The sequence below is a fragment of the Mytilus galloprovincialis genome, chromosome 10 (assembly GCF_965363235.1).
Source record: "Mytilus galloprovincialis chromosome 10, xbMytGall1.hap1.1, whole genome shotgun sequence".
NCBI lineage: Eukaryota > Metazoa > Mollusca > Bivalvia > Mytilida > Mytilidae > Mytilus > Mytilus galloprovincialis.
Window position 1 is genome coordinate 29,124,185 of NC_134847.1, and position 25,864 is coordinate 29,150,048.

Consider the following 25,864-nt stretch of genomic DNA (forward strand, 5'->3'; position numbering starts at 1 on the left):
CATAGGTGTTGGGTAGTTGACCTGGGGTAAGATATAGACCATAACCTTCTTTTTTACCAATGCAAATATTACCTCCACGTTCAAGGTAGAGACCAGAACCAACGGCTTTACTCATGGCAGCACTACCTTAACCACTCAAGGCACCTACATGTAAAGCGGTGAGAACTGTTAAAGTTAACATGGGAAGAGCTCGTATGGCTAATTCGGCTAACATTCCCCAAAAACCACATTCCTTTTGCATGTTTTGTTTGAGTTGTTTTACACTCAACTCCAAGACCATACCAACTTTACCACTTTTTAACAGCTTGTCGATTTTTTTGCATTTGTCGCTGAGTGAGCAACATCTTATCGTTCCCCGATAAATTAGCATGCGATAAACGAATACTAACAGGACAATTATTGACTGCTGTCTGTAATTTATGGGCTTGACCTTGTTTCAAATTTAAACCATACGTATGCATATCAGATAGTTCATTTATTTATACCTAACTAAGATTTCTTTTTTAGGGAACTGGTTTATTTCCCAAAAGACAAAACCGTTTTTTACTTAGATTTATGTTTTTTCACTACAGCATTTTTAATCGTGTTGAAAAAGCACGTTGCATGTAATACGTTTTACTTACAAATTTTAAACAGTTTTTAAACTTATCATACCCTAAGGGTCCACCAAACACCCGTAACACCGAACGATGACTAGCACAACAAGGTTCAGGTTCATGTGGGTCACTCACTTGTTAAAACATGTCTAACGGTAATGCTTTACTCTTAACAAACATGTAATCATGTGTATTGTCTTTAATGAAGGCTAATGTAATTCATTACTGTAATGTTACTCCAATACTTAGAAAACGTAGATTTGTAATGTTTGTCAGCAGGACACCACACTGCATCCACATCAGAGTTTATTTTACATACACACATCAATCACATCTCTTGCTGTGTTCCATATTAAGTCATTATTTTTTTTTTGGTTTTTAGCTTTAAGGTGGTTTATATCTCACGAAGATGAAAACGTATGCTTAAATGTTCACTTCTTAGATTAATGGAATTTTCATCTTGTAGTACTCATACGATTGATGGTTTTCATTGTGACTGGTAAATAGATAAAATTTTGAGGAGTTTGAATGATTTTCATACCAGGGGATACATTTGGGAAGAAACTGTAAATGGTGGGTTGTTGTGATCGATTAACACTGATGATATCACTATTGACGAGACTGCTGTTGATGCTGATGATGGTGACAATGGTCAACCGTGTAGTCGATTGTAGCTCGATCGTGTGTGTAAATCTTTTCGTTCAAAGCCCAGCACTGTATTGATGTTATTTTCAACATTAAAATTGGTTTGATAGTTTTTAGCTAAAGTAAGTGTTGCCCTCAGTGTACTATGGTAAGCACTGATGTGGATTTTGGTGAGGTGTTTGTTGAGTTGTAGATTTCTTTGTAACACGTCGTTGATGTTTGCGTAAGTTGCGTTGAGTAAGAGCCAGTATTCAGTTCAATACTAAACCAGGTGGCACCATTATCATTTAAATAACGGAAGTTATTGTTTCCTGTATGAATATTTGGGAAAGAGTAGTAAGTCTCCAGGTTGACAAGCGCCATTTCATAACTCTGCCCATTTTTTAAGTGCATAGGTGGATGGAACCGGGTATCGATTTTATTCTTATTAGCAGACACTATGATAGAAAAACACTCTCTAAATGTTGTATTTTCAACAATGCGTTGTAACAAGTTATGATCCATTTATCTTTAGAAGACAACGTTCATCTTTTGGCCATCAAACTCGAACTGTAGGACTCTATCTGAGATCACCACTGCAAAGGCTGCGGCGTTTGCTGGAACATTACGTTCGAATTTCCCCCCTAATATGAATGTCAACCATATACTCTTTCAACTTATCAGACTGACGACTCACATCGGTAATGAACAAAGGGTATATATGTCTACCAGGTCAGAAGGGTTGATGTTACTATTGCTAACAAGATGATCCATGTTGAAAAACCTTTTATGAAAATCTACGACTTCCTTGTACACCCTAGATACTTGTAACTAGGTGAAGAGGTTGTTAAATTTTACGGCTGGATAATGTTAAGCAGTCAGGGTATTATAGATATTTTTAAGTCGACAGTGATCAAACACGGCTGCGTTTTCTTCTTGATTGTTAGTTTTCTCGGTTTGGAAGGAAACGATGCTGTATCTTGGCTTCTCCCGTCCACTCTTGGCAGAGAGTCGCCAAGCGATAGCTATATTATTATGGGGAACAGATATGGAATCGCACTGCCTCCTGTGGAAACCACAGTTGAATTTAGTTTTGCTTTGGATTGTTTGGTATAGTTTCATCTTGTATTCATCAGAGGGGACCACACGAGAAACAAACCAGGATAGTTTATGTAATAATATCGTTGCTGGATCTACTCCTGCTGCTCTTAAAACTGTGTTTGCATCAGAGTCTCGCACGAGTGTGAGTTCGTGTTTGAATCCATACACAATCTTATTATAATTCCCTGCAAAACCAGTGTCATCAGTCTCGGCGTCAGTCGTAGTATTTTTATATCACAATTGGTTGAGACCTTCCAATTTACTAAAGTCGTCGGAATACGTCAACAACTCCAAGATAGTAGTCGCTATACCTGGATCATTGAGGTATTCAATCTCCTGAATGGATAGTTTATAACCGATGCTTTTGAAGAGATACATCATACCATTGTTGACAAGGGAGACCAGATCTGCATCGGCATACGCTGTGTCGTCGCTTTTTCAGAAGTCATTCTTACACCATAAGAAAACTGTCAGCTGGATGAACAAACAAATCTTGGGTTTCAATGTTGATTCTTATTTCAGAACCTGATGTGTTTAAGGATTCTTCACTTTGAGGTTCGTATTCATTGACTTGATATTCCGGAATACTTTCAACAAAAGACAAAGGTTCTGTAATATTAAGTTTATTATTCATTTATGTATAACGTTTGACGAAGTCATGAATGGTTGCATTACCACTGCTTGAAATGATGTTGTTTAAATGGACTTCAGGAGTTTTCGTTTTTTAAGGGATGCGATAACATCATTCAAACGGGCTTGAGAAGTCTTTGTTTTTGCTTTCATACGAACCACATGATCCACAGCGTTGATAGCTCATTGTTCAACACCTTGTAATGCTGCATTGGTGGCAGCAGTCATGGCTTTACTTCCTACAGTCTATGCGGTAGAAGACGTAAACACGCGTCCAGCTAGATTAGCGATTGTGTCAAACAGACCCCTACCATCAACCACATATTTACGTTTGTATCCTTTCTTAATGATTAACATTTATTTATAGGAGTTTACGATGCATCTCTTTATACTTTTTACTGTTAATGAAACCACCCTTTTTCATAGCATCGATGATGGCCACGATATCATTGCGTACACCAGTGTTCCCAGCATGATTTGAAGCAATACACAGCTCTAATCGATCAAGGAGTTGGTTAAAATCTGAAGGTAAAAATATAGGTTGATGCAGTCCATAACCATACTTATGTTCGTTGTAGATATGTTTGACAATATTCTTCCATTTGTAACTCTTACATGACCTAGTTTAATTTGATATTTGGTTATTTGGGACGGCGCTTTCATGTTTCGGAAAGTAAGGCTTGTAAACTATTTTAATCCTGGGTCCACATATATGAAGGCATGTGTGCTTAAAGTACAATGTATATATTCACTTTGCTGTCTTGAGGTCCAGTACGCTTCACATTCGTGTTTTTACGTTAATTATATGCGGTCTCGGAAATGCATGTATATCTTGTTTACATTTTTTCACGGTTGTAATGGCGATCGCTACTACGACGACGCGCGTTACAAAATCAGGCAGATAATTGGAAAAACCTGTCTATACCTCCTTTAATTTTGTCTTTAGAAGTAGACATGTATATATTTTTATTAATGGGACAGATTTGTCTCCCCACCTTTGCTATTCTTTGTCATTTATTTAGTTGATATGATTGTAGTTGATGTAATTTCGTATTAATTATGTATTATAAACAATATTTTGTTTAAACAATATTTATTCAGATAAGCATAACGATATGATACAATTGAAATACATATTTAGGATTCAGAATCAAGCAAATTAACTTTTACAAATCGGTCCTTCCCGTACGAAAAACATGACACGTACTCCAGCTGGACAGTAGCCGTACTGAGAACCGTACTTATAATAATCATTTGTACTTTTCTTTAATGTCTTATAATGGATAACCCCGGCTGGACTTTTAGCGAAATTAGCCGTAAACCGGCACGAAATATTTAAATTAGCAGGAGTCCGGTTCAGAAAGTCCAGCTGGACTTTCATAAAAGTACGTCTGAAAAAATCCAGCCGGCATTTCTGGCAAAAATATGGCCTCTATAAAGGTCAGCTGGACTTAACAAAGTCCGGCTGAACTTTAACAAATCCAGCTGAACTCATAAAAGTTTAGCTGGACTTCAAAAAGTTCTGTTTGACCTTTAAAGATGATCTCAGCAGGGGCTGATCCACAAAAGATGAGGGGGGGGGGTCCATCCCCGCACAACCCTCCCTCTTGATTACTACTGCTTAGTTTTTCTTCAGATGATGGATTCTTCTGATTTGATATGCATCCCTTGTTATAATCTGAAAAAAATAACAGATGGGATTATGCATATGCTGCTTATTTCTTTTTCTTTTTTCTACTGTCCTACTGTCTACTGCAAAATCAAGAAACGGGGAATTGTGAAGCTTAAATGCTTACTCCTTAAAATGTGTGGTTATAATTATCATGATTATATATTAAGACTAAATAAATTCAAAGTGCATAAAATAAAGTAAAGCTTTGAAAATCACTCAAACTTAAATTTTTGCATAATTAAGTATTTAATGTAGTTTTTTTTCATTCTTTTTACTCTTCAAAAATAAAAATTAAGCTATTTATAATGTTGTAATCATTTCATCAATATGTTGAAGAAAAAATAGCATATCAGATTGTACTTACCAGAATATGCAATCCAAACTACAAGCAAACAGCAATCTTCCTAAATTGCCATTGATACCAGTCATAAGGATCAATCTTCTCTATTTAATGTGAAAAGAACTACTTCCAAACATTTGCTTTACATCCAAAGTTAAATTCTCATTTTGTTCAAGAAAGAAGACACATCTTCCTGTTTATTTCCAAATTCAAATTTTGTTGTATTGCAATACATGAGGTTGTTTGAGGAGCTGTGAACATTTTTCTTCTTATGACTTCTTGCATATGTCTTAATTTTGAATATGTGATATATTAAAAAAAAAAGAAAATCAATTATTAATTTGTTCAATTATGAAATGTTTAATAAAAGTGATAGTTATTGCAGACATATGTGTTATCCTTCAAATGGCCTCATGATCAACCTCTGACTCTGTGTAGATGCTACTTCCTGTGACCTATCCAGACTGAGGTTAATTGAAAACAGATGGCACTCTCTACAAGACTACTGCTATTAAATCACTGTTAATGACTCAAGTTTCTAATTGATACTAAAGAATGATGATAATTATTTATTTTATGCATTCATCTTATTAAATATAAATATACTAGAAAATGTATAAATTTAACCTATTAATAGATGTAATTTTGCCAGGGGTTTTATTTCATGAAAAAGTAAAAATGTTAAATAATTGTTGAAAACATATTAACTGGGATATAATTCAATCAAAATTGTATCACCTATATTAAATTTAAACTTTCCATTTACAGTCTATTTTAAATATTTTATAATGGAATTGAAAATTTTAGGGGAAAAGATCACATCTTATAGCTTGATCTTAAAGTATATTGTAAAAAAATATGTTATCGTTATTATAACTTGAAAATTTTCATTTATAACTCTTTTCCATTTTGAAAGAAATTGTTCCTTTCAAAGAACAGAATCCTAGTAACAAACTTTTTATTTCTGTAAGGGCAGATTTGGCAGATGAAAATTTTCTAAGTCTTAATTCCTGCTCATAAATGACTGTAAAATTTTCTAAGACAAAAATCCTGCTGATCTTTCTACAGAAAGAATAATTTCCCTCAAAAGTCCAGCCGTGTTTATTTTCTTGTCAAAATTACAAAAAGTGCGGTTGGTCTTTTAAGAAAATACCGGCTGGCAAATAACCGAAGTATAAAAAAAAGTACGTGTACGGCTCATGTCAGACTGGACTTTTCAAAGTCAGACTGGAATACGTCTCAAGTCCAGCTGAAGTCCAGTTGAAATCCTGTTGAAATTTTCGTACGGGTAGTGTATATATAATAACACATGTATTGGAGGCATTACTTTATCATGTTTATACATACTACATATTTCACTGAATCAACAATGAATAACATATGTTCAAACAATTATTTCTACTGCTCCATCGTTGTAATAGAAACCAAAATCGATGTGTTTAGTCAGTCGAAAAAAAAATGAGATTGAAGACTGCTGATTTTTCATGAAAATTAAATTGCAATAGTTGTTTTCCATTCTCCGATGACTCAGTTTAAAAACGATTCGCCCAACTGTGACTAGATGAGTACCATGCGTTGTCTCCGCATATTTATAAGATGTCATCGTTTATAAGCCTGTTGGTTAATTTTGTGTACTATTCTGTCATAGTTTCACAGCAAAGTAAGTGAATTGATTGAATTATTTGTTTTCTCCTTTTCATTGTGATTTATCTTATTAATTATCCATCCCTCTTTATTGTATCATATAACATACAATGGTTTTTATCATTTTGGGCATTCACTTTTGTTAATTATAAATAAGAAATAAATGTTTAGTTCCAATCCACCTAGAATGACAGGCAGAAATATAAGTTTCTATGTTAAATTTTTTTTTTAACTTTCTCAAAAAAATAAACAAAAGAAATATCCTAACATCTACTTGCATGTTTTTCTTTGCCTTATGTATTTTGATTGTATCCTCGATACCAGCACTAAGTCTTTTAATGTAGTCGTTTAATAACCTCTTTTTAACTCCGACAAAATTAACCACTTTACAGTTTAACAAAAAAAAAATTAAACTTACAACTTACAAATATTGCCATGTTTAATGTTAATTATACGAGAAAACTTTTAAAAAAAAATGGAGACCATTAGCTGTACTTAATTCAGATTAAAAGATGTATTACCTAAGTTAATACATCCAGACCAATTCAATTTTGAACCGACATTTTGTATGTAGATACACATGACATTAAAGATGAAAACTGATGCATTAAAACAAATGGATTTGTTTCTAAATATGTTCCAATTTCACGATAGCACGATAAGTCTGTCCAATAGCACCTCTGATTTATGTTAATTAAGCTTAGCTAAGGGCTTGCGCAATAAGGACTAAAAAAACATTGAGGAATACGCAAAATCAGTTTAAAAGCCATGTGAAATTTTAACAATATACGACTTAATTCTTGGGCTAGAATTTATTACGATAGAACACAAGGTCTGTTTATAAGGATGTTAAAAGAAAAACATCCTAGGTTCATTTAAATTAAATGTGTGAAAAACGAAAGACGATGATATGATTTGGAGTGATAGAAGTAATAAAATAAAAAGTTGTCTGGAGGTCTTGAAAACCAGAAATCCAACCTTCACCGGCAAAACACTCATTGTAAAAAGTATGAATAATTTGCCCTTAATTGTGGGATTACAAAACAATATTTAAACGAAATAAACAAAGTCATTTGGGTGTTTATTTGGATTTATAAAGTTAACCAATTACATGTAGATAGGAACGTTGCTTAGTTACCTTTAAAATGAATAGGATTGGTACGATTAACATTTTTGTTGTTGTTAAGAATAGACAAATAAATTTATTCAAACAAAAAAATTCTACCAGATGAAGAAATATTTTGGGTAAAAACTGGTTAAAATCATTTTACGCAATAATTAATGAGGCATATATATAATGTAAATGCTCAATAGGATTCAAGTCCGGTGATTTGGAAGGCCAAGGTAGAACATTGATGTTATGCAACTGTCATATGCAAGTGAGATGGTAAGCTAGATTTAAAATTAGGTTTAATCCACCATTTTTATCATAAAAAAATGCCTGTACCAAGTCAAGAATATGGCAGTTGTTTTCCATTCGTTTGATGTGTTTGAGCTTTTGATTTGGCTAAATTTTAAGGAACTTTCCGTTTTGAATTTTCCTTGGAGATCGGTATTTTTGTTGTTATACTTTTTGCTAAACGCGCTGTGTGAGGCCTAGCATTGTCCTGTTGGAATAACTCCGTTTGTCGGTGAATAACATGCATATGATAAGGCTGGATAATTTCGTCTCTGTACCTTTGAGCCGTTAAATTACCGGGAACATGTACCAAATACGCTTGACATTCATTAGAGATAGCCGCCCACATCATAACACTTCCTCCACCGAAGTAGTACACTTCTTGGACTCATGAGGATGCAAAACGTTCGTTCATGCGGAGGTAGACACGAGTTCTTCAATCATCTTTCTAAATCATAAAACGGGACCTATCACTAAAACAGATTTTATTCCGTCTGTCTAACGGCCTCAGACGGGTCCAAAATACGGCCTCCTGGGTCTAACGCTATGTTGTCGCAGTCTCAAACCTGGTATCCCAACTGCAGTGGCTGTAAAGGAAACGATTCGATTCCGTAGATAAAATACCCGGATGTAGCGATCTTGTCCAGGAGTCGTTAAGCGAGGTCGTCCGCTCCTCGGGCTGTCTTTAGTACAGCCAGTCTGCTGGTATCTGTTCCAAAGTTGCGAAAGTATGCTCTGGTTAAACATTTTCATGTCTAACTACTTCACTTTGGGACACTCCGTCCTGGAGACGGCCGATGACAATATTTTGAATAACAGGGTCCAACCTTGACATGTGAGCGTTTTAACCTTGTGATGAATTAAATCTTCAAACTTGGTCCTTATTTGCACGAAAATGTAACAGTGTGTTCATAGAGGATTATATATACAACAATGTCATCAATACGGAAATGTTCTTGATTATATCTTATTCGCAAATGCAAATACAAATGGTTATTATCGTTGAAATACGTGAAAAAAACAGTAGGAATAATACTTAGACGGAAGTCTTGAATAGTGTTTCATTAAATAAAATTGACTTTATCACGTATTTCAACTATAATAAATTTTATTTTGCGTTTGCATTGGCGAATAAGATATAGTGAAGAACATTTCCGTATTGATGACATTGCTGTATATATAATCCTCTATGAACATTATGAAGTGCAACTACCTGTTATATGCGAGATTATTCTTTATGACGGTATAAGGTATAAAACCACTTATGCATAGCCCCATTGCTTTCTATGTTAAATTCTGCAATTTCAAGCATTAATTACTACTTTGTCTTAAGTTCAAATAAAGTGGCAGTCATTTCATGTCAAAACTACTAGTATACCTTATCCTGACTTTTGATGAAAAATTCAACATACCTTTAATTGCATATTAGAGCGTTCTGGTTCCCAGAAGTTTTATAGTACAAAAACCAGTACTTGTGATCTAAACAACATTGAATATGTGCCCTCCTATTATAATTTTATATACTTCTTTAAAATTCAAAAGAAACTTTCAAAAAGGGTTCTACAGTGATCCCAAGTCCCCAAGTTTTCATTTGATACCAAAACTATCCAAATGATCACCTATTGACAAAGATACAGCTATGCGGAGGAACTATTTTGTTTGAAATATGTACTACTTTCTTGTATGTTCCTGAATTAGTGGTTCTATACCATAAGTCTTGTGATAAGAATTCTCGTGTTTTTGATGGTTATTTTAAGAGCTAGGTTTTGTTTCTGTTCTTGTTTTTAATGTGTTTTCGTTTATGTTCGATTTGGTTATGTTCTGATCGATATCAAACAGGAGAAGAAAAGAGATAACAAAAACTAAGTTTAACTCCGCAACATTTTTCATCATTTCATTCTATGGGAATCATGTGGAAGGAGGGTCTCATTTACAAATCCTTTAAGGAATATAAAAGGTTTACCAATATGTTGTTATATTCTTTTTGTCTTACTTTATATGTAGATGTTACAATTTTGTAAAAGTTAATAACAAATATAGGAAAATAAAACAATATATAATAATAACACTGCATTAACTGATATGTACTTATTTTTCTAGGTACTCTGACCTGTCCTGCTGGTTGGAATTCTTTTGGATTGAAATGTCATAAAATATATCACCAGCCTTTAACTTTTGGGAATGCAAGGGAATATTGTAATAATCAGAATGCTGTCGTCATTATGCCAAGAACGGCCGAAGAGGTCAATACGATGCAAACCCTGGTTGGACAGTAAGTAATTGGGTCATATTAACAAAATATTGTTTTTCATAAAATGGAAATTCAGTTATTTTTTCAAAAGTTTTCGCAGTACATATATCCTCTTTATTTGCGCCACATATAGCAGATTATCTAGATTTTTTTTTGTTACAGAAAAACAAAGGATATAGGATATCCATCCATGACACAAAATCAGTACATGCACAGCAACAAAAAAAGCAAATGAACAACGCTTTTATTTGTGTTCTTTATCTCAAATTCGAAATGAGGCCTTCAACACAGAACAAAAAAAAACCCAACTCTCACATCACGGCTCCCCACTGAAGACGGCCCCTAGCAACTGTTTGAGCGGAATTCTGTGCAAAAATAATTCGAATCGACTTTGTAATATGTAACAACACAAAATCGGGACCGGTCAAAAATAGTATTCTGGAAAGTAGTACATATTTAAAAAACAAATAGTTCCTACGCATAGTTGCAAATATCAAACTATGTAGAATATATTTTAGTTTTTAAGGTATCAAATGAAAGGTGAAGGACTGGTGATCCTTGTAGAACACATATTGACTGATAATCTTGAAAAATACAAAAATGTGTGATTGAATTTTGATGTATTCAAAGTTCCGGTAACCAGTATTGTCTTATGTAGAAATAACGGTATATTGATTAAATGTATGGAAGTGAAAAAAATTCACGTGGATAGGAATTATGGCCATTTTCATATTAAAATATCGACTACAAATTCTATTTTAACAGTTTTATTCCTGCCGTCTGGATCAATATTGGAAACAAACTAAATATCCTTATCCTTATCATAGCTTCAATAACAAATTAAACGATGTACATACATATGAAAGAAAGCGTTTATTTTAAAAGAATAAATGAAATATAAAAAATCAAAAATGAACAGTTTTGTCTATTGAAAAAGTTCTTAGCAAGGACAATCATATTGACGGATTGAACGGATCCAAACTATCGAACTTAAAATGAAGGATACAACAGAAACAGTTAAATCTGCTTCATAGATTGATATTCATACCTCTGAAAATTAACAATAAGGGTCGAAAAAAAACCAAAAACAAATAAACAACACTGCCTTAAACCTAGTGAGCTGTTTTGTCAATTATTTGATCACGTGTAATATGACCAACGAAAAAAGTTGAATTGACTACACATAGTTTCCATCCAAGACTACTGCTAATATTGTTCGTTCATGACTATGCTCAATAGATATGTTTCAAACACATATGGTTAACACTGACTTTGAAAATTTGCTCTTAGTTTAAAGAGTGACAGATGACTCGCTCGTATCTTCCCCCTTTAACATTTAGTTAGAAATTAGCAAAACAATTACGAAACGACAGTGACAAGAACAATAAATTAGCACTTACGCATACCTTTCTTTAGTCTTTTCTAAATTATGTAGTCTTGACAAATAACTTCTTTTGAATTTCTTCTTCCCGCTTTATACACGTCCTGTGATATATACTGATTGATATTTTAGTCTTAGATACATGGTTGCTTTTATTAGTTGTTACTGGCTTTCAGTAACTGCAAGTACTCTCATATATGTACTTTGGGTCTTTTGTGCTTTGTATCGATTTACTGAATACTGCCCTTTTCAACATAGCTGTCCCAGGTTAGGTGAAGTGTTTGGCAACAACGTATATATAATTCGTCTAAATAACTGCTCAACAATGTAAATTCTGTAAATTTGCGGAAGCAATTTTTTGTTCTTTCCTGGCCGGGATACGAACTCATGCTACTGAGATATCGTGGCACCAAATCGCCTTGCTCTATGCCCGGTGCGCTAGACCATTCGATCACCTAGGCTCGACAAAAATCAAGCTTTCGGTGGCCGGGTGTTACCTTTTAAATAACATCCCAACAATGTTAGATCTATAAATTTGTGGAGGCAGAATTTTGTTCTTCCCTGGCCGGGATTCGAACTCATGCTACTGGGATATTGTGTCACCAAATTTCCTTGCACTATGCCCGCCGCGCTAGACCACTCGACCACCTAGGCTCGATAAAAAAGCAAGCTTACGGTGGCCGGGTGTTACCTTTCCTCGTCAGTGTTTATCTAGCGTCGTAACACAGTACATGATATATAAGACATGAAGATGGAATATTACAGATCAGCTGAATTATCTATGTTAGAGGATCTTACAAATTAATGTAGGATACAGTCACAAAAATAATTATATTATTAGTACGTCTGAACCAGTGACAACTCTACGTATTTATATATAGACAACTCGTCTAAACATCAACCCAGCAATGTAAGATCTGTAAATTTGCTTTCGCAAATTTTTGGTTCTTCCCTCGCCGGGATTCGAACCCATGCTACTGTGATATCGTGACACCAAATCGCCTGCACTGCAGCCGTCCCGCTAGACCACACGAAGAAAATTTACAGATCTAACATTGTTGGGTTGATGTTTAGACGAGTTGTATATACATTATGTACACAGCCATGTATAACCATCATTGATGGCGATCCGATGGATACATCTGTTGTAGAGTTGTCACTAACTCAGACGTACTTATAAAATTTAATATAATTATTTTCTGTGACTGTATCTTACATTAATTTTGTAGGATCCTTTACTATAGATAATTTAGCTGATCTGTAACAATAACATCTTATATATCATGTACTGTAGTACGCCGCTAGATTAAAACTGACGTGGAAAGGTAACACAGGCCAACGAAAGCTCTTTTTTGAGAGCCCAGGTGATCGTGTGGTCTAGCGGGACGGCTGCAGTGCAGGCGATTTGGTGTCACGATATCACAGTAGCATGGGTTCGAATCCTGGCGAGGGAAGAACCAAAACAATTTGCCAAAGCAAATTTACAGATCTAACATTGTTGGGTTGATGTTTAGACGAGTTGTATATATATATATATAATATATATATATATAAGTACGTCTGAGTCAGTGACAACTCTACAACAGGTGTATCCATCGGATCGCCATCAATGACTCAGACGTACTTATAAATATAATTATTTTCTGTGACTGTATATTACATTAATTTGTAGGATCCTTTACTATAGATAATTTAGCTGATCTGTAACAATAACATCTTCATGCCTTATATATCATGTACTGTAGTACGCCGCTAGATTAAAACTGACGTGGAAAGGTAACACATGGCCAGCGAAAGCTCTTTTTTTGTAGAGCCCAGGTGGTCGTGTGGTCTAGCGGGACGGCTGCAGTGCAGGCGATTTGGTGTCACGATATCACAGTAGCATGGGTTCGAATCCCGGCGAGGGAAGAACTAAAAATTTGCGAAAGCAAATTTACAGATCTAACATTGTTGGGTTGATGTTTAGACGAGTTGTATATAATATATATATATATATATATATATATATATGCCTTAGGTTGATTTCCTGCTATTTATTTGGGATGATAAATACGCAGCCTCTGTTTGACATATTTGACCAGCTTATATCGATCAGTGCTGGTTTTTGGGAATGTATTTACACGCAGTTGTTGTAACAGCTTAACTGACGTCATTTTGGAATTTTAGAGTTGTGCCAGTTCATATCTCTAATTACTATTTTCATTTTAGGCATGTCTATGAGTCGTTTTTTGGAAATTTTAAAATTTATTAGCGTCTCTACATATGATGTTCGGGTGAAACTGTTTCACTTTTTTATTGTATAGAATTCAAGATTGCTATAGTTTAATATTCAGAAAAGATTGATCTAATTCATTTTACATCGTGCTCATACTGATGAAGGATATCTGTTATCCGAAATATTTATAGTTACATTTGTTCGTTAAATGTCATTTATTTAGTGATGTTGTACCCTTTAGACTGGTTATATATTATATTTTGTAGTGTCCTGTATCATATTTATATGATCCATCGCCTCGTAAGATTTATCGTTGGCTATTAACCAGTCATTTTATAAATATATATATATACACAAAGAAAAAAGTAAAGCACCCCACAATTTTTCGAATTGACAAATATTACGATAAGGGTCATGGGATCCCGGAACAAATGGTGGCAAAAATAGTAATGCAGCCTGTTAGGACATAACATTAGCTTTAAGAAAAACACAAATTGCAACAAAAATGATAATTTAATGAATAGATTGTCACAAAACCACAAGCCCAGTTTAAACACTAAAACATGTTCATTTTAAGTATGGACCTGCTGAGTTCGTTTTGCATGATACTATTGTTATTTCACTTAAAAAACTTCCATTGTAAGTCTGTTAACGATTTCCATAATTCAATATTCAATATCGGGTGAATCCACCACGTGATTGGATGCAGGCCTCAACCCTGCGTCTCATCCCTCCAGTTAGTCGTCGGATTTCCTGCCGCCATTCCCGGTGCAATGCTGCTTCCAACTGAAGTAAATTTTGTACAGGTGGTTCGGCTGCCTGTACCCGACGGCCTAACGTGTCCCAAATATGCTCTATCGGATTCAAATCCGGGCTCATGGCAGGCCATGGAAGAGCAGTTTCTGCTTCGCCTTGAGGAAATGCAGTAACCGTCCTTGAACGATGCGGCCTAGCGTTCTCATCCATAAACACAGGTCTTGCAGCTAATGGGTGGTTATCAAAATTAGGTACAACTACTGGCTGAAGAACTTCTCTGATGTATTGATCACCATTAAGGTTTCCTAGTATAGTCACCAAGTCCAATTTGCAGTTATGAGAGATTCACCCCCATACCATCACAGAGCATTCACCGTAAGGGACAGTTGCTTGGATGTTCCTTTTGGTATATGCTGAATTTGTATGTCATCAAACTCCCAATATTCCATCTGTAACATGCAGAAGAAACCGGCTCTCGTCTGACCAATGTATCTTGTGCCAGTTCCTCAAGTTCCAACCACGACGAGCTAAGCACCATGCCAAGCGCAGTTGGGTCAATATCCCTAATGCACCTCCAATTGAGAAACACAAAAATTGTGAGTAAACAAAAAATCTCTGTGTAGTGATATTGGACATGTTTCAATTTTTAACAAGTGACTGAGCTTAACCATTTTTGTTGATTTTGAAAGTATAGGACCATAGAATAAATGTGTAAAAACTGTGGAGTTATTTTATGTATTCAAAGTATTAAATTTTCAAAGAAATTATTGTGTGAAAAAAGGGACTTTTTACCATGAAGAGCCGCATCACGAAAGGATTTTCGGGGTATGCTAATTTACAGAAAAATGAATCACACTTCGTACCCCGAAAATTTAACCACATATGTGAAAATGTCTCAGCTTCGAATCGAGCCGTCATACATATCCAAGTTTACGATATGGACTGATCTACAGAAGAAAACGTTACCATTGCCGCCTATGTAGAAACAATTGCGCATATTGCCCCAGTTGTTGATGTCGGTCAGTTAACATGGGACGTCTTATACCCTCCTTGACTTCAGTCCTGCTGATTTCAACCGGTTCCTCAATGTTCTGGTTGATAGCTGTCTCTAAGGTAACCATTCCCTTTTAAGAACAGGACTTGTTGCGAATGGCATTCGTCTAATCAGGCGTTGCAGTGCTCTGTCTTCACGCTGCGTTGTCACAAGTGGTCTAACGGTTCTTGGCAAGTCTTTCACATTATTGGTTTGGATGTTTCCACACAAACATGCTGACTACAGTATAATGGTAGCCCTTCTGACGTCCAATAGCTTTATAAGATAATCCTGATGACCGCATGCCAATAATCTGCCATCTTTGAGCCTCCGATATTCGTCTTCGTACCATGTTCACAGAATGTGAATAAAATTTTAAATACTCAAATTTAAAGCGCGAGGAAACTGCATTTTGTAATTTGCATGGGAGGCATGGTTCACGTGCATGATACGTCGATATCTTAATGACCGGTCACACCTGTATGGTCACATCTTTTTAAAGGAACATTGGTCTTGTTGAAATCTATATTTATATTCAAAAAAACTATAATGCAATATATCAGGGGGTGCTTAACTTTGTTCTTTGTGTATATTAGCACAGAAACATGTTGAACGAACTGTGTTTTATGTCCAAACATGTCACATTTTATTGGCAGCAAAACGGTTTCCCGTGATTTTAAGAGAAATTAAGAGGTGCTGAAGAAAGGTTTGCATCTTAATCCTAATTTGTTATCTCACTGTCTCGATGCCAGTGTATAAATGGAACATATACTTCAATAGATTTCAATCTTTTGAAAAACTTTTAATTCTCGTGCTACTCCTATTCTAGACTATGCATCTTGAATATGGGGAAATAGGAAGTTCCAAACAATAGATAATGTACGCATATTTGCACCCATTTCAGCACTGTATGAGGATACTGGGTAAACATCTTTTATTATTGGAATATGCTATTAACGTTTAAAGACGAGCGATTAATGAAAGTGGTGTTCAATATGGATTACGAACGTTGCACAAACAATTGGTGTATTGACATTAGATATTTTAACTCACATTATTATAAAAGTAGATCAATGGGGGATTTAAAATCTTTTTTGAACTCATTATTGTGGTATATGGATAGAGTCCTTGATAAATAAGCCAAAGCTACGATCCTAATTAAACTTAAAAACAAACTGTGAACAAAACATTCTGTTAAACTAAATCTTACAAAGAACGAGCGATCTGTGCTATCCCAGTTTCGGTGCGAAAAATTACCGAACAGAATTGAGACCGGTAGATATATATTGGAACCAGTAGAGGATAATAATTTAATTTGTCGATTTTGTAGTTCATAGAATGCTGAACGTGAACTTCATTTTCATGATTTTCGTATAAACTGTACATTTTATATAATGATATCAGACAAACAGTTTTAGCCAGATATAAGTGCTGCCGGACTATATGAAGCCAGATAACCAGTGAAAATTAACATTTCTAATGTTGAACAATCCACGGAAAATAGCTAAGTACTTAGCAGCGTCATTTTTTTCATAGAAAACAAATAGTTTACTTAAGGTAACATTCTTAATCTTTTTCAAATACTTCAGAAGAACCAATACTGAATTTTTACAAATTCTCATTCTTCGATTATGATTATCTTTCTCTTGAATTTCAGTTGACAATTAACACGTGATATTGAAACATCAATATTAAATCGAAAGTAAAGGCGACTTATTGATCCAATGGGTCGGGTGTCTTATGTAAGTCGGATTATAGTTTGTACAAATGTATACACTTATATTGATTTACACATGGCACTATAATAAACAATTAACTTACTTTTACTATAACATTGTTGAATATATCAATCCAAAAAAGTTATTATTAACAGGCATAACAGTTCCAAAAGATGGTATGGAATTTGGATTGGACTTACCGATATTGAATCTGAAGGCACATGGCTTTGGAATGATGGAACGAAACTAAATTCTGCAAATGAACGATGGAAAACTAGTAAGCTTTTGTTATTACTAAAATGCAAATAAAAAAATTGAAATTCCACTTCAGCACACACCCTCACCAATTTAGTGAAGATGGCTTCATGCTTAGGAGAGATCATTCAATATGCGTCTTAACGATAACAATCACTGAATGTACTATATCCGATTTTCTAGTGCAACAGGCCGAAAATTTAAATTAATCAAAGAGTTCAATAGTCCGTTGCAATATATAGACCACTTTCGAGTTCATCCGTCACCGGAAAAAACTCGTCAATTATACGCGCCTTTATGACGTCATTTACCAGATAGAGGGGGTCGCCTGTATCCCTGCACTATTTACTTTCATCAAGCGTCTTAATGATCGTCATTGTGCAGGATAAACTAGAAATAATGGTTGTTCTGTAGGTACTTAATGACAATTCTCTAATGACAGCAATGCTGATTGTCAATTTTGAGAATTCAATTTGCCGAATAATTCGTACAATATAGAATTATAGTTTTCCAACCACTCGCTCAACATTGGAATGGAAGTGACGACGCCCCTAAACGCACAAATGACGTTCACTAAAACCAGAGTTTTTGACGGAATTTCATCGAACTCGAAAGTTGTCAATTGTTTCCTGCGTATGTCAAATTAGTCTAATACGTATATAAAGTAAAAACAAATTATCTTTCTCGTCGCAAATTTCCAACAAAACAAAAACCCAAAGTTAATGGAAAGAGTTTACATTCGAACCTGAATGAGGTTTAGAGAACTCATAAGCAATGATCTCTTAAATAGTGAATGTATGAAAAACAAACTTTTTTGCTCCTTAAGTTTGAAAAGATAAAAAGTTTATGAAGCTATCAGTTACATTTGTAACATCCTTCAAGACATTAGTATATACTATATCAGTTTACATGTACTATGAAATATTTGCATTTGGCCTCAAACTTCTAGCATTTAATGCAATAACACAAACGGAAAAGAAAGGATATGGTTTAACTGCCAGCATACATTCATTTTGGATTTTGTCATTGATATTTCGAAATGAGCAAAAGCCGTGCCCAAGTAAATAATATGATACACGATGTCTTATTCAAAGATTCTACTGTAATGTTATAGTTAGTTTCTGAAATCCGCATCATTGGATTCTGTTGGAATGATGCATCAATGACAATCATAGCACATTTCCTTATTGTTTTGGAAATGTTAAGTTAAGGTTAAATATGTCAATTATCAAATGTGTGTTGACGTCATGGTAGCATCACTTATTCCTTAATATATCATTTTTTTGTCAATGATTGATTTCACAAAAGCAAAATAATTTTCTTCCCTTGAGCTACATTATTTTTTAATAATGATAAGTCAAATATTCCAAGAAACTTTGTTCAAGGAAGCAATTGGAAATTTATCACACATATTTGTCTTTTATGCTTTGATATCGAAAAGTGAGACTACTCATCAATTTTTTTTATTACACGTGAATACATATTAACAATTATACTGCTTCAATCAAATCAGCAGTTAAACGGACGTCATCAAAATTTGATTTACCTTATTTTGTAAAAAAATCTGTGTCATCAGATGACATCGGATATATTCCACTTTTTTATGCTGTAGCCACAATCTGAATTTATTAGTGACATCATTGAATTCGACTTATGACCGGATTTTCCCTTAGAACAGGCATTATGGCGAAAAACACTGGTAGAGCTTATCCTTATGCGCCACCTTATTTCACTTCCGAAATTTTGTAAGGTGTTGCTCAATATGTTGTCATATGTGTATTGTTTTGTTTACTTTTGTCATTCTTTCTTTGACTTGTTGTTTGTTTTTCAATGCCCCTTGATATCTTACCCCTTTGTTTCATATACATTTAATCAAATTCCTTAACCACATCTTCACAAATTGAAGATTTGCATATCACTAAAGGGTATAGATTTCGTGTAACTATCAGATATTCAACCGATATGTGCCGTAATAATGCTTAAATTCTAAACTAAACAACTTTATTCTCAAGTGCGATGAATTATAACAAAACACGTTTTTTATTGTATCACATATAAACAATTATTTGTTTTACTTTCATTAATTGCTGTTCATTTAAAACAAACACGAAATCCACAAAATGCACTTACACAGTGCTGTTATGACATGTATGAGTTATTGATAAAATTACCTTCATAGTGATAAATGTCATTTGCAATATTACTTTGATTTGCGTTTTCTTAATTTGATTGTGTTTTTCCTTGATCCTCTAAATGTTTTAAAGAGAGAGTCCTTATTGAAGTAGTTGAAGACACCATCATAAATTTAACGATTTCAAAATAATTCATCTCACGTTGTAGTTCAAGTTTTTATCTAACAAGTGCTGTTTTAGGGTCGTCGCCGAGCACATCAAATCATCAATAATTGAAACGTTGGCGTGTTTTTTAGTAAACATTTTGTTCGGTAGATCACTTAGACAAAACATATCCGTCGCATGACATATTCTGTTTATTTTCAATGTAGACCATTTTTCGAGTCGAACATCGAGATGAAGGTGTTTAAATATTAAAGGTCACAGCGGCTTCTGCTATGTTGCAGTGAAAATTAAAATTCAGACAAGGGCATTTATTACCTGTACGCAAGTTTAAAGAAAAATTCTTTTCAACGCGTCGACGTTTTACATCACGTGTCCGACGAACAAGGTTTTGATTTGGCTGGCCTAAATGAGTATTCCTTCCTCAAAACAACATGTAAAAAAGCTTACACCTGTTAGCAGCAGTTGTTTGTGTCACTGATTTAAAATGTTTATAGATGTCTTTTCCGAAATAAAAAGCTCATTTTATATAGCTATGTTGCAAACAATATTCTCTATATGACTTAATAAATATTGAAACGTTGTAAAGAATAAAACAAATGTTTATGGAATTCAAATGATGGCTAATAATAGATATAGTGACATATTGAGTTTTCATACAAATGTACTGCATCACATTTTTTCATGTCAGGCCATTGATTTTCCCTTATTAGTCTTTGTTAAATGTGTAGAATTTATCTTTGTTTCAAATAAGAAATACTTGGCATGAGTATAGTTTTATCCTGTCCAGTACCATAGACAAAATTTCACATGACATTTCATTACGTATAAGAAAATAACCATCACTGGAAGTTAACCAATCAAATTTTCACCTCTGTTTTACCTGTGTTCAAGCTGTAGTAACCATATAACCTCAAGTATCAAAAATATTCTATAGAAACACCAAATAAAAAAAAAATGGTGCTTTGAAACACCCAAGATATATGTTTATGACCCAGACATTTATTACTGCAATGAAATGTAGGATTAATTTCCTACAACTGTCAATTCAAGTGATTATTTTTTTCGACCCTTTTTCGTATACAACCGGAAGTGACGTACTATGAGTTTGTGGTATTACACCTAAAGAAGAATTTTTTGTTGAATAAACTGAATGTGATTTTTTTTCCTTTGTAATACTTGTTATTTTAAGCATTACTGTCAAGTTTTGTCTTAATCAGTTAAAAAGTTTGAGAAAAATCTAGTATAATGTAAGACGACAGCTACATCGATTCGAGCAAAATTTCTTCAAAAAGTCCAAATCAAGCCGCATCATGATAGAATATAGTGTGGACCAATAATTGATTAAATATTTTTCTCATCTGCCTACAAACAGTTGAATATGATACAAAAGATGACTTCAGGATGATAAATACCACTATTGGACCTCTTTGTTCATTATAAGGTGTCTTTTGTCCATTTATACCTCTCATTTCCTAAAAATTTCAGCTTTTTAGGCCAATAAATAAAATTTTTGGGGTAACTTTCACTTATGTATGAAAGAAATGTTATAAAAAAAAAGTAATTGACGTATTCAAGCTGAATGAACTATCAATATAAAAGTTAACTGACTTCAAGGAGGTTTTAAAAAGTTCTTACGTAGAACTTTAACTTACACCGCATTCCAGAGAGGGACATAAAAAGCTTCCCTTTTAGTGAATAAAGTGTTGTTATTGCTTCAAAGATTATTCCATTTACTTATAACTATATATTTATTAAAGTATTACTTAGGAAAAAGTTTTCTTTTATAGTAGAATATAAGAAATAAGGAGAAAAGGTCAGAAAAAGCTCCCCAAAACACTGAGTATTACCTGCTCTGACTACTACTATTCATGGTAGAGTCCTATTTCAAGGCAATTTTATATTCTCATAAAATGTGTTTTTGAGACTCAATCCACTCAGAATATTTCATTTCTTGTAATATCTCAATTAAATAGCATGAAATTTTAACGAATGATATTACTCACAAGATCAAAGGTGAATGCGCAGCTTCCCATATTAGGTGTAATACCATCATTGATTTTCCCCTATTAATCTTTGTTAAATTTGCACTTTTCAAAATATTGTGTAGAATTCATCTTTGTTTCAAATAAAGAAATACTTTGCATTAGAATAGTTTTATCCTGTCTAGTACTATAGACAAAATTTCGCATGACATGTCATTGCATATAAGAAAATAACCATTACTGAAAGTTAACCAATAAAATGTTCACCTCTGTTTTACCTGTGTACAAGCTGTAGTAACCATGTAACCTGAAGTTTCCAAAATATTCTATAGAAACACCAAATAAAAAAAACCAATGACGCTTTGAAACACCAAAGATAAATGTTTATGACCCAGAATTTTTTTACTGCAATGAAATGTAGGATTAATTTCCTACAACTGTCAAGTTCAAGGAATATTTTTTTTCGACCCTTTTTCGTATGCAACCGGATGTGACGTACTATGATTAGGTGGTATTACACCTTTATAGCTTATTATACAGTATAAATTTTGTTCATTGTTGAAGGCCGTAGAGTGACCTTTAATTGCTTACATCCCCATTATGTGAACTCTGTCTGGTGGATAGTTGCCTCATTTGCAATCATATCACATCGCCTTTTTTTATATTGAATCATAGGATCGGAACTAAGAATAAATAACAACAAAAATATGTTTCCAAAGAACACCAAGTTCACACTATCATATTTCCTTGTTCAGTGAGCCGCGAAACCCGAATCTGAACCCTTTTTTGGTAAATACATAAATACCACTTACCAAGTGTACCAAGTTCAATGTTGATGTGACCACAAATTACCCTATACCACAAGTTTAATCTGATACAGATAGACGGATGGACCAACGGATGTTGGGAAGGACATACAGACCGGGAAATATACTGTTTCTCTACTATCGGTTACTGACAGCTAGTTTAAAGACGAATTCCTACTAATTATATTAATACACAATTAGTACATATCAAACGGCTTTACTGTGAAGACGTCATCAGCATCGAGAAAAGCATGATTGTGTACAATTCCAAAATATGCTTGTGTTTACAGAGGGTTGTTGCTTATATGGAAGCTATGGAACCGCGGGTTTTAACGATAAAACTGAAGACATTCCTTCAAAACAATGTGGTTTGTCGTTATGGAATATCTGTTTTAGAGATGACCACGGGTGAATTCCACTTATTGTAACCACAGCACCATTGTTGTTTTTTTTATTATTATAGTATTACCAACTAAGAAACTTCCTTGTTTAATAGAACAAAATTTTCTCAATTTTTCAGCTTTGAAAATTGAAATATTTAAGACATACATATATCGCAGAATTTGAATATATTCATTAAATATTCCAAAACGTTTCATATTCGATAATAGGGTTACAAATCCAAAGGTCATTATCAAGCGTTGTTTTTGGAATTTTTGATTTTTATGACTGAAAGTAAACATGCCATATTAACCCATGTTCCTGTTAAGGCTATCAAATTCAGCTCGTTGAAAATTAAAACTGATTTCGATAGCTAATATCGTCAAAAAAACCGAAACGATATTGTTCATGTCGTTTGATTTGGAAATTTAACGACAATATTAGGTAGACTTTTTTCGGGGGAGAGGTAGGGCAGTTATGAAATCACGTCTCCAAAACTGTTGCACTTATATTAACTTTTACTGTGTATTTATTTTAATGGGAAAAAAAACGGATTTTTTGTAGATGAACCAAATGGATTCAGGATTGAGAACTGTGTTATCGGTCACAATAATACTGGAATATATAAATGGACTGATGTCTCGTGTAATACGGGAAACCGGGTAGTTTGTCAGTTGAAAGGTATTTTCGATTTACAAATACAAGCACCATTTTTGTAGAAATGAAGTGCGTATAATTTTATCGCAATATGAATATAAACTAGCGTACGGTAGCCAATGAATAAAAATATAACATAACCATACGAAATAATGAATTCAAGTTATTATTTCTGGAATGAGCTACAACTCGGAAATGTTAAAAGAGCGAGAAGCATTTTATTGATGGAATGATTAAACGAAGTGGCGTGATTTTACTTACATAAAAGGTAACAAAGCCCAGATTTAAGTTTACTGAGAGTACGGGTCAGTAAGTACTGAAAAAAAGAGGCGAAAGATACCAAAGGGCAATTAAGGCAACATTAGTTTACAGACGTTTAAATCTCATGAATCGATTGAGAAGATATATGAAGGTAACACGCAAAAGTTTTGGGAATCAAATGAACTTCAAAAAGACAGAAAATGGGTTAGTCGACAGGGTTAGCGTCTCCTTCGAAATGTTCCGATCGGGAATAAGAATGACAAATCAGACAAGTACTCTTGTATCTTAGGATCTAAGACTGCAAAAATATGTCGTTAAAACAAACATTCGAAATTTTTAATTTAGTCCGAGATTAGCTCACTATATTCAACCGCTCATTACAAATGTTTAATACGACCTGACGGCCATTAGCGGGAAGTATAAAATATATTTAACGTATGTGTCTAGTTTTGAGAAATTGAGAATGAAAACGGGGAATATTTCAAAGAGACAACAACCCTAACAAAGAGCAGACAACAGCCGAAGGCCACCAATGGGTCTTCAACGCAGCGAGAAAATCCCACACCTGGAGGTGGTCCTCAGCTGGCCCCTAAATAAAATTGTGTATTCGTTCAGTTAAAATGGACGTCACACTAAACTCCAAAACATATAAATGAACTAAAATTAAAAAACATACAGACTAACAAAGGCCAGAGGCTCCTGACTTGGGACAGGTGCAAAAATGCGGCGGGGTTAAACAAAGTTTTGTTTTGAGATCTCAACCCTCCCTCCATACCTCTAGCCAATGTAGAATAAAGAAACACATAGCAATACGCACAGTAAAACTCAGTTCAAAAGAAGTCCGAGTCTAACATGTCCGATGTCTATCTTATAGTACAAATTATAATCAAGTAGGACACATAATCCTTTAATACAAATTGGAATTCCAATATCTACCACTAGAAATTGGAATTCTGATTTACAACTAAGTAAAATCCAGTACAAGTCATGATTCCAATATCTACTGGTAGAAATTGGAATATCCAGATTTGTACTAGGAGGACTGAATTATACTAGATTTTTACTAAAAAAAAAAAAATAATATTAAAGAATTATTTTGATTTCATTTGTAATGAAATAAACTAATATTATCGAACTTGTCTGATTTAAACTGTAAAGAGATAGGGCCAATTTATTATGAATTGATCTCGCAGCAAAGACTTTTTCTAAAAATTCTTCAATCTTTTCTTGAGCTTACAGTATCACATGGGGTACTTTAAGGTTTTAACACTTTAGTACATGCACATGCACTTGAGAACTTTTGATTTAATTAAAGATACCCAAATATGGTTAAACACTTCAATGTTGGCAATTTTTTTTAGCAATTATCACGACAAAATGTTATTGGCAGGATTTTAGATAAAAATTTATGCATTAATCTTAATGATCTCTTTCGATACGAAATAAAACATGTTTAATTTTCAATTATTTCTCAACTTTGATATTCAGAAGACAACTTTGTTAACTTACACAAAATCTGTTTCCCTTAACTCTGTTCATGTTGTACAGTCGAAATTGTGTGATCATCAAAATATCATAAACAAAATAAAAAAAATATTTTTTCTATGAAAGTGTACCAGTTTGTTTGAAATGAAGTATTGAAAGCGTCATTTTCATTTATTTTGTTTTTCTACTTATCAAGTGCATCATAAAAAAAAATAATAACCAAAATTAATCTAGTAGAATCCAGAATTATAGTCTAGCTATTGTTTATATTAATAACCTGGATCCTACTGAAATTTAGTAAAAAGCAGAATCCTCTTAGTACAAATTTAGATATCCCAATTTCTACTAGTAGATATAGGAATTCTGATTTATTCTGGTTT

General features: G+C 33.9%; 1 long non-coding RNA gene across 1 annotated transcript in view; it reads left to right on the plus strand.

The window, feature by feature from the left end:
* LOC143049081 (uncharacterized) overlaps positions 1-23,873 on the plus strand; it is a 46,273-nt gene extending 22,400 nt beyond the window's left edge. Inside the window, exons 3-5 of the long non-coding RNA XR_012970046.1 lie at positions 10,107-10,278; positions 17,516-17,637; positions 23,646-23,873. This is a non-coding gene — a long non-coding RNA (uncharacterized LOC143049081). The remainder of the gene's footprint in view (positions 1-10,106; positions 10,279-17,515; positions 17,638-23,645) is intronic.
* The last annotated feature ends 1,991 nt before the right edge of the window (positions 23,874-25,864 follow it).